Here is a 10,073-nt window from a genome sequence, read left to right as displayed (position 1 = left end):
GCCACCCAGGTGCCCCAATTTCCCTGGTTTAAAAACAACAAAACCTAAAAATCATTGAATTTGAAGGATCCTAAAGCTTGTTGCAAAACTACCTCGGCATTGTTTTTGCAGAAAAAAAAAAATGAATACTCCATTCGGCTGATCTGCACTACATTATAAAACAAATTATAAAAACCGAATTTTCCTCAGTATGTTTAACTGCTGGATTAACAATAGATTGACCGACTTCCCATCATAACCTTGAGCTGACCACTGAAGTTCTTAAGGACTTTATTTCTGTATCTATATTCAGTGCAATCCGGGATCCCTGGGTGGCGCAGCGGTTTGGCGCCTGCCTTTGGTCCAGGGCACGATCCTGGAGACCCGGGATCGAATCCCACATCGGGCTCCCGGTGCATGGAGCCTGCTTCTCCCTCTCTGCCTATGTCTCTGTCTCTCTCTCTCTACCTGTGTGACTATCATAAATAAATAAAAGCTTAAAAAAATTCTCTATATTCAGTGCAATCCAACAGACATTCATGGAGGATGTTCCAGGTGCACGTCCTCGGGTACAAAGGATGAAGTCACAGCTTCAGTCTTCTAAGAGATCTGCTTTCTGTTTGGAACAATAAAATGATTCACTGAAAAACACGAGAGTGATAAGAAAACCATAAAAAGTACAACTGTTCAGGAGTTCAAGAGAGAAGTTGTCTCTCTTTGGGATGACCAGGTGCTCCCAGCTGACCAGTTGCCCAGCTGACCAGTTGCCCCTGTGCTAGATGAGCAGGCGCTAGTCGCCCTCCCCCCCACAGGAGCAGGCGCTAGTCCCCACCAAGCCAGATGAGCAGCTGCTAGTCCCCACCGGGCCAGATGAGCGGGCGCTAGTCCCCACCGGGCCAGATGAGCGGGTGCTAGTCCCCACCAAGCCAGATGAGTGGGCGCTAGTCCCCACGGCCAATGAGCGCTGCCCCACCGGGCCAGATGAGTGGGCGCTAGACCCCACCAGGCCAGATGAGTGGGCGCTAGTCCCCACCGGGCCAGATGAGCGGGTGCTAGTCCCCACCAAGCCAGATGAGTGGGCACTAGTCCCCACCGGGCCAGATGAGCAGCCACTAGTCCCCACCCGGCCAGATGAGCGGACGCTAGTCCCCACCAAGCTAGATGAGCAGGCTGCTAGTCCCCACCGAGCTACATGAGCAGGTGTTAGTCCCCACCACTGTAGATGAGCAGGTGCGCAGCGGCCGGCCCGGGGCATGACCTTCGGCAGCCTGCTGCCCCATGCGCTGCCGCCCATCAGGGACAGCGGGCCTGCAGAAGTGCCCAAGCTCCCGGCCCTAGGACCACAGGAGGCCAGCAGGCAGCCCTAGTACACTAACCAGCGGGAGGTGGGAATGGGAGCAGACTCAGGCAAAATTCTTGGCAGGCACCACCAAATCATATCTATGATTCTACTTCTGTGGCTCTGTGGCTTCATTGGCCCCCCCTTTCTGATTCAAACTAGTTTCAGGTGATGGCTTTAAAATGCAGCCACATTCTGCAAATTAGAGCTTCATCATTATTTTGAAATTCTGAGCTGGAACAATTGAAGTAGATTTAAGATCTATTCACATTAAAAATAATTTTAATGTTACATCTCTGAAGGGAAAAAAAAGAGCTGCCTTAGGTACAGTGTCAACTGTTATAAATGCTTCACTTGAATGGTTTCCAAATGGCTCTAATTTTTAGAATCACATACCTAGGTGAACAAGATTTCTCTTTGATGGGGACTATCAAGAAAAATGAAGAGATTGTTATCCAAAAGTATTAACCAGAAATTAAGTACAACCATTAAAAGCATAAAACTTAATATTAAAGTTGGGGATCCCTGGGTGGCTCAGCGGTTTAGCACCTGCCTTCAGCCCAGGGTGTGATCCTGGAGTCCTGGGGTCGAGTCCCACATTGGGCTCCCTGTGTGGAGCCTGCTTCTCCCTCTGCCTGTGTCTCTGTGCCTCTCATGAATAAATAAATAAAATCTCAAAATAAAAACTGAAGGATTTTATTTGAACATTTTAAGCATACTCAATATCTAATATTTACAAAGTATACAATTATATAAAGTAAATGTAATGGATCTTTTCACTGAACATGATACAAATTGTCTCCAGATCCCCTCTGGTGTATTACACATTATAATTTCATGATTTTTTATGCAGTCCGTAATGTTAAAAAATAAAATGGCTATAAAAGACTATTTTTGGAGTAAAGGTTAGGAATGCACATTTCTTTGGGGTCAGAAAGACACAAAAGGATCTTGCAGCTCTAATTCCCTGTATCAAAATGGGCTGACAATATCATGAAGAATGTTGACGCTGACAGCCCTAGGTGACGATGATTCTCCAACTCCACCTCTGTGATAAATTCATCTGAGGCAACTGAGAGTGAGCACCAGGGACTGCTTGTTCCTTCACGTGATCAGTCTTCCTCTGAAAGATTAATTATCTTAGCTGAGTTCTTTAAAAGTTATAGATTCGAGGAACATCTGGTGGCTCAGTGGTTGAGCATCTGCCTTCGGTCCAGGTCATGATCCTGGGATCCTGAGATCGAGTCCCACATGGCGATCCCCACAGGGAACCTGCTTCTCACTCTCACTGTGTCTCTCATGAATAAATAAATAAATCTTTTTTAAAAATTATAGATTCAAAACGGCATCTTATGGAGATGCATTTGGCTGGGGGACTCCACACGATGCAGTAAAAAGGGCAGAAATTAAGGCAGGGAAGAGAAGTAGTGTGCTATTGCAGGTCAGAGGGAAAGGAGGGCCTAGGAGAGGAGGGTAGAGGATGCTGGAGAAGAGACTAGTGGATTCTTGAGGCCCTTGGTGGACAAAATCTCTTGGTGGTTGAAAGGATGATAAAATTGAATTAAGAGAAAAGGAAGAGCTGGTTTAAGGAGGAGAATGATGTTTTCGGATTCGGACTTGTTGAATTAAGTCCCAGAGGGCCCACGGTATGAACCATTCAGTGAAAGATCAAAATAATGATTCAGAACAAGAGGAGAAACATCTTCAGCTATACACTATCACTTTCAAACTGAAAAAAAAAGAGCGAATTGAATCGTTAGTAATAGTAATAGTAATAGTAATTCAGACAAGAATAATGCTGGTAATGGTTTTTGAGATTCGGAAAGTGTTGCCCTTGTTTTGTTGTCTTCCTTTGGACAAGCTTGTAATGCTGTTGACTCCGCTCACCGTACACCTCCCCTCAGGATCACCTCCCATAGACAACATGTAGAAGCACTGAGCAATTTGTTGGACTGCAAGATAAAAAAATAAGAAACTTTTCATGCCTGAAATTTTTTCCATTTGTTGTACTCTCTTAAAATGATTTTTCCCTTTAAAGATAGCAAATATTCAAGGTAATAAATTAGCTCTGAACAAATAACATAGAACTTAAAAAAGACGTATTCCTAAATCTCTTTACAAAGTACTTCTGTCAAACATTGCCTCCACGAACTAAGAATTAAATGGTATGTTAGCTTTTGTATTACAGACAAATGTAAAAATAATTCACTATCCTGCTGGACGTTAGTCATTGGGAAAAATGGTAAAATAAAATCTTAGGACAGTATGTTAAAGCTCTTGATCGCATTGCAAATGTGATAACTAAGTGTGAACAAAAGTCCAGCAATACTGAACTCTCTTCCTTCTCAATGTGTGATTATCATGGCACTGAGGGAAACGTCCTCCAATTTGCATCCTTGACCAGGATAAATGAGTACATTGAGGCAAAATATCATGATCCCTATCAAAGCCTTTTCTCTCTAGGGGCTTATACTGTCACTGAGAAAAATGAATGTAAATTCCTCATAAATTGCAGACACATTACATGTTTCATGAAGCATAAAAGAAGAAATACCTTTTTTGTTGAAATTGTAGCCTGATCATTACAACCTTCTTTTTCATGTATTATGCTATTCAAACGGATAATTACACTTTCTTTGTAAAAAAAAAATATGGAACAAGACAAAATAAATTACCTTCTGTTACTGCGTAATAGTTTTGCTATTTTCAACTATTGAAGTAGGTCACAGAGCTGGAGGGAAATGGAAGAGGAAGCTGGTAACTGATCAATTTAGTAATCTATTGATTATTTAATCAATTTGATTTTGTTCAGTACATGATTGGTCACCAGAAAAATTAAATCAAAATATAAAATTCTGTAGTTTTACACTTAGGAGAAAACTGGGAGGGGGATGTCATTTTTTTTGTCATTTTATTTTTTATTTACTTACAACTTACATATAACAAGTTGCACAGATTTTAAGTTTGCTGAATTGTGAGAAATATATCCACGCATTAACTGAAATGTATACAGATAGAACTATGCTCAAAGGGGCTTCACATTTAGTTCAGTGCTCTGATACTATTATTTTTTTGAAATTCTCAATAACTTTATCTTTGAACTTGTGTTTCGTAAGAGGCGTCTGATTGGACAAAGGACCAATGGTGTGCATCTGCTGTTCCTTGTTGCCCCATTCACACGTGGGCTCTACATGCCCCAGGAGGACACAATTCCAGAGGACAAATGATGAGGGAGGCTTCAGTGAGACTCAGCGTGAGGTAAGCAGGTTACCTCTAGGAATGAGTAAGCATGGGCACCACGAGCCTCAGAAGTCACACTTTCCATTCCAATCAGAACTTGCTTCAAACACAGAAGGAAAGCAACGGGGTTCTAGGAGACACTAATGACCAAGGAGCCCTATCATGTCCTTTGCTAGTTGTGTTACTTCCCTGATTGGTCGATCACTGATCCTGTAAACGGTGCTATAAAAGGAAAGGAAGGATAGGCCAGAGTGTGACCCATAGTCCCTTTACCCTTCAGACCCTACTCATCGTTAAACAGAAGGAGCAGAGCATTGGTACAATGCTCACATAGAAGGCTGTGAAATAGTAACAGTTCTATGAGTTTTGTGCAGCACTTTCATTGTTTGGATAAGAACGAAATACATGTGTATGCATGAGCCACAAAGCACCAGTTGTGTAATTTCAGTTATTCCTCATACGAGATGAATGTTCTTACATTTGCATTTAAAACTAGCATGGCACATTATAAGGATGAACAATGAATTGTAATATTTAATATTAAATTTAAATATAACAATTTTAAGTTTTAATTTTTCTTTGTTGAGAACCCCATGGAATAACAAATTAAAAGTGCCATGAAAATTCAAAAGACTTTGGAAGAAGAAAAAGCTTTAGATCTTAGTACCTTTAGATACTGTTTTCCGGCTTCATGAACAATGGGCCCCCATTTTCACTTTGTGCTGGGCTATTCAACTAATGTGGCCAACCCTGCTGTATATAAATGGAATCTTACAATGTGGCTTCCTTGTGTCTTTTTCTTTTTAGCTCAACATAAGCTTTTATGAGATTCATCCACGTTGTTATGTCTGGCAGCAGCTCATTTCTTCCTATGGTTGAGCAGCATTTCACTGTGTGACTACCATTCCTCTGTTGACGGACGTTTGTATTATGTCAAGCGTAGAGCTGTTAAGAATAAAGGTGCCATGAACATGCTTGTATAGGTCTTTTGTGAATATATGTTTAATTTCTCCTAGGTAATAATGGGGAGTAAAGTTCCTGGATCATAAAAAAAATTGTGACAGATACAGAAGAAAAGCATTTGATAAAATAGTAAAAATGATGGTTTATACTCCTTCCTATCATTCTGATTTTTAAAACATTAGCATCTTTCCTTATTTGCTTCAGATCCCTCTGTTAAGGAATAAAATATTTGAAACAACTAAGATTCCACCCCAGGGAATTGCCCAACATCACCAGATGTAACAGGAAACTGAAGTTCGATTATATCATTCCAAGCACATTTTATGCAAGTGTATATCCATAAACTATGTGTAAATTTTTATTTTTTATTTTTTTAAAGGTTTTTTTTTTAATTTTATTTATGATAGTCACACACACAGAGAGAGAGAGAGAGGCAGAGACATAGGCAGAGGGAGAAGCAGGCTCCATGCACGGGGAGCCCGACGTGGGATTCGATCCCAGGTCTCCAGGATCGCGCCCTGGGCCAAAGGCAGGCGCTAAACCGCTGCGCCACCCAGGGATCCCTATGTGTAAATTTTTAAATGCTATAGGATTTACACAGAAATTATATCACATTTACTGTATCATTCTGCAGTTTGCTTTGTTTCAGATATTAATGAGATTTAGCCGTTTTGATAATTTTCTTTTACTTCTTTATTTCATCTTTTCCTTCAGCTAAACCCTCCATGGTAAGACTAAACCAGAGCTTGCTTGTTCATGTCTCTACCGACAGGCAATTTGACTGATCCCACACTTACCATTTTTACTATTACCAGCAACATTGAAATAAACACCCTTGCCCTTGTCACCTTGCCCATGTATGAGAATTATATGTAGATGTGTATTGCTGATTTGCAGGGTATGTGCACTGACTTTATTGAAAATCGTAAAAGTATCCTCCAGAATTGTGCTAATTTACATTATTTCCACAAGCAAGAGTTCTCACTCACCTCATATTCTCACCAACAGGTGATATAATTGGACTTTAAATTTTTGCTGATTATGGGTGCATTCCTCAAATTACTGAGAGTTTGACTATCTTTATATATGGCTATGGACCACATGTTTCCTCTTGTGAATTATCTATTCATATTTTAGACCTATTTTGTTTTTATTTTTAGTGTTTTTCCAATTTGCTTGTATCTGTTTTTCTATTCTACACTCAAAAGCTTCTGTTAGCTATGGATGATAATTTAATCTTCCAGTAAAGGTTCTTAATTTTGTTTATGGTCTGTTGTTGAGTCATACAGAAATTTTTAATTTTACTATAGTCAAAAATTTCCAACTTTCTTGATGATTTGTCCTTAATTTGCCTTAAGAAACCTTTTCCTATCCTAATGTCATATACTCTTCTGTATTTCCTTTCAAAAGTTTTAAGATTTAGATTTTTACAAGCTAGATCTATAATCTACCAGAACATTATTAATTTATTTTATGGAGAGTGTGAGGTTGGTATCTTATCCTATTTTTTCCCATCTGGTTAACAATTGTCCACTCCATTTAATAGTCTTTTTCCACCAACAGTCTACAATGCCACCTCTGTTATATTCCAAGTTTTTGTGCATGTGTATGTGAAAGGGTGTATGTAGGTATGTGGATGTGTGTGTACATACATGCATGTATGGAGTCTATTTGCATCTCCCAATATCAACACCATGTTGATTTAATCACCATTATTTTATAAAAAGTCTTGGAATCTGGTAGGACAAATGAGTCTTTTCTAATAAGTTCTTTCACATTTAGAATAGTTTCTTATTTAATCATTCCAAGGGGGGAATTTTGTAATTATACAATACTTTCTTTTGACTATATTAAATTTACTCTTTTGATGAGTGAATAAAGATGATGTGGTCTATATATACAATAAAATACTATTCAGCCATAAGAAGAATGAAATCTTGCCATTTGCAATGATATGGATGGAGCTAGAGTATATTATGCAATAAGTCAGAGAAAGACAAATGCCATATGATTTCACTCATGTGTGGAATTTAAGAAACAAAATGAATGAACAAAGGTAAAAAATAGAGAGAGACTATTACCAGCAACATTGAAATAAACACCCTTGCCCTTGTCACTTTGCCCATGTATGAGAATTAATATGTAGATGTGTATTGCTGATTTGCAGGGTATGTGCACTCTGACTTTATTGAAAATCATAAAAGTAACAGACTCTTAACTACAGAGAAAAACTGATCGTCACCAGAGGAGAGGTGGGGACAGGTGAAATAGATGATGGGGACTAAAGAGTTCACTTATGATGAGCACTGAGTAATGTAGAGAAATGTTGAATTACTGGGGCACCTGGATGGCTCAGTGGTTGTGCATCTGCCTTCAGCTCAGGTTGTAATCCCAGGGTCCTGGGATCGAGTCCCATATCTGGCTTCCTGCGGGAAGCCTTCTTCTCTCTCCCTCTGCCTATGTCTGTGTGTGTGTGTGTGTGTGTGTGATGAATAAATAAATAAAATCTTAAAAAAAAATGGGTTGCCTGGGTGGCTCAGTGGTTGAGTGTCTGCCTTCAGCTCAGGGCATGATCCCAGGATCTAGGATCAAGTCCCACATCAGGCTCCCTGCGAAGAGCCTGCTTCTCCCTCTGCCTGTGTCTCTGTCTCTCTCTCTTTCTCTCTTTCTCTCTGTGTCTCTCATGAATAAATAAATCTTTTTAAAAAACAAAAAGAAATTTTGAATTACTATATTGTACACTTGACATTAATATAACACTATATACCAACTAACTATACTGGAACTAAAATTAAAAACTTAATAAAAAATAAATAAAAATAAGTCGACTGTTTTTCTAGGGCTAAACATGAAACCAGTTATTTTGTAACTCAGTCTTAAAACTCCTATTAGTAATACATGCTTCTGTCATAGAAAACCTTGTGACAAATAGAAATATACTCATGGAGTGCCTGGCCAGGTCAGTCAGAAGAGCAACTGACTCTTGATCTTGGGGTCATGAGTTCAAACCCTACACTGGAGATAGAGCTTACTTAAATAAATAAAAACTATATAGAGATAGAGATGATAGAGATAGAGACAGAGATAGATACACATACTTGCAGGTCACTATGAAGTTTATGAAATATTTTGCAAAACATTATCTCATGATTTCCAATCAGGTCTGCAAAATAGATTTTTCCCCATTTTACAGTGAGAAATCTTCAGAACACTTAGGTTAATTGTCCAAGGTCACACAAATATGCCATTAATGAGCAGCAGACCCAGGTATCTAACTCTGAATTATGACATTTCCATTGCATCCTACTGTCCTTTTAAAATGAACATCCTGGAGTCTACCACCACTTTTTTTATTTTATAAGTTCACTTTTCACATATACATCTCATGCTCTTCAATTATAAGATTATGAAGCCAAGAAGACAGTGCTCAAAGAAGTTAATATAGTGCCTTACATACAAAAAGGGCATAATAAACATTCATTGGTTAACTACACAGAATATAGAGACATACCTTATAAGCCATTGATTTTTATAAACAGCTTTATTTTAAAAAGAGATATTAGAGCATTCTGAGTCTGTGTTATTTGACATCTTAGTGGAAGTGATACAATGGAGATCTTGAAATGGAAAAAGAGAAAGAGTGTGGTGGGCATCTAGCTGACTTTGCCCATGTGTCCTTCAAGTACAGCAAATCAACTTCCTGGGCTCCAGTGCGCAGTCCTCAGGAAGAGAGATTTAGAGGTCAGCTGGCTAGAGCCAGACTGTATAGTAAAATGTCAAACGGTGATTTTATCCTGTAAGGTAACTGTGTGACATATAAAGTTATTGGTAGAAAAAAGAAGAAAGAGCAAAAAGTTCAAACAAACTTAGTCCTGATATGTTGTCATGTCCACATGCCATTCGTACTATTAGTTGTGTAATATTTATCTTTAAAATCAATTCATTTTAAAACTTGGCAATAATATATGTGACATTATAAGCTAGACATGATTTTCGTAGTCTTTCTTATATATTAAAAAAACATGGAATTATAAAATGAAAATGGCCCTCAACTGTTCATCACTGGAATATACAACTGTGCTATAGTGAAAAGCTTTGTCTTGTCACTTATCAGATATGTGACCTATGCCAATGACCTAACGTCCCTATGCTTCAGTTCCCTCATCTGCGAAATGGAGACAATACCTAGTGTTCAAAGGTGGTATGATGTTTACTTGCTTACAAAGCTGCAGGCCCAGCTCTTCCATGGAAGATGGTGGACCCTAGGACCCCAGGCCACCTTGTCTCACAGGTACAAGTGGAGAACACTCACAACAGTGTAAATAACCCAAAACTGCAGGCCCAATGCTGGGCACGTGGTAAGCACAAGCAAACATTCCCTCCTCCGCACACACTCACTCAGTTCCTTCAATTAAGGATTTAAGCATTAGGGCAAATGTTTACACATGTGTTCTCTATCTGGTCCCTGTAAATATCTGTTATTTTAAGTATTTGCTGTATATTTTAAAATGAAAATAATCGTAAAGGAAGGTTTACAAAAGAAGCAGCACTT

General features: G+C 39.1%; 1 long non-coding RNA gene across 1 annotated transcript; it reads right to left on the bottom strand.

The window, feature by feature from the left end:
• Window positions 1–3,200: 3,200 nt before the first annotated feature.
• LOC129516856 (uncharacterized) lies at window positions 3,201–5,284 on the bottom strand. The gene is made up of 3 exons (XR_008665882.1): window positions 5,226–5,284; window positions 3,994–4,049; window positions 3,201–3,270 (listed from the first exon to the last, which is right to left on the bottom strand). It is a non-coding gene; the product is annotated as an uncharacterized LOC129516856 (long non-coding RNA).
• Window positions 5,285–10,073: the final 4,789 nt, after the last annotated feature.

Source organism: Nyctereutes procyonoides, unplaced genomic scaffold, assembly GCF_905146905.1.
Source record: "Nyctereutes procyonoides isolate TBG_1078 unplaced genomic scaffold, NYPRO_anot_genome, whole genome shotgun sequence".
Classification (NCBI taxonomy): Eukaryota; Metazoa; Chordata; class Mammalia; order Carnivora; family Canidae; genus Nyctereutes; species Nyctereutes procyonoides.
This window is presented reverse-complemented; position numbering and strand designations above follow the sequence as displayed.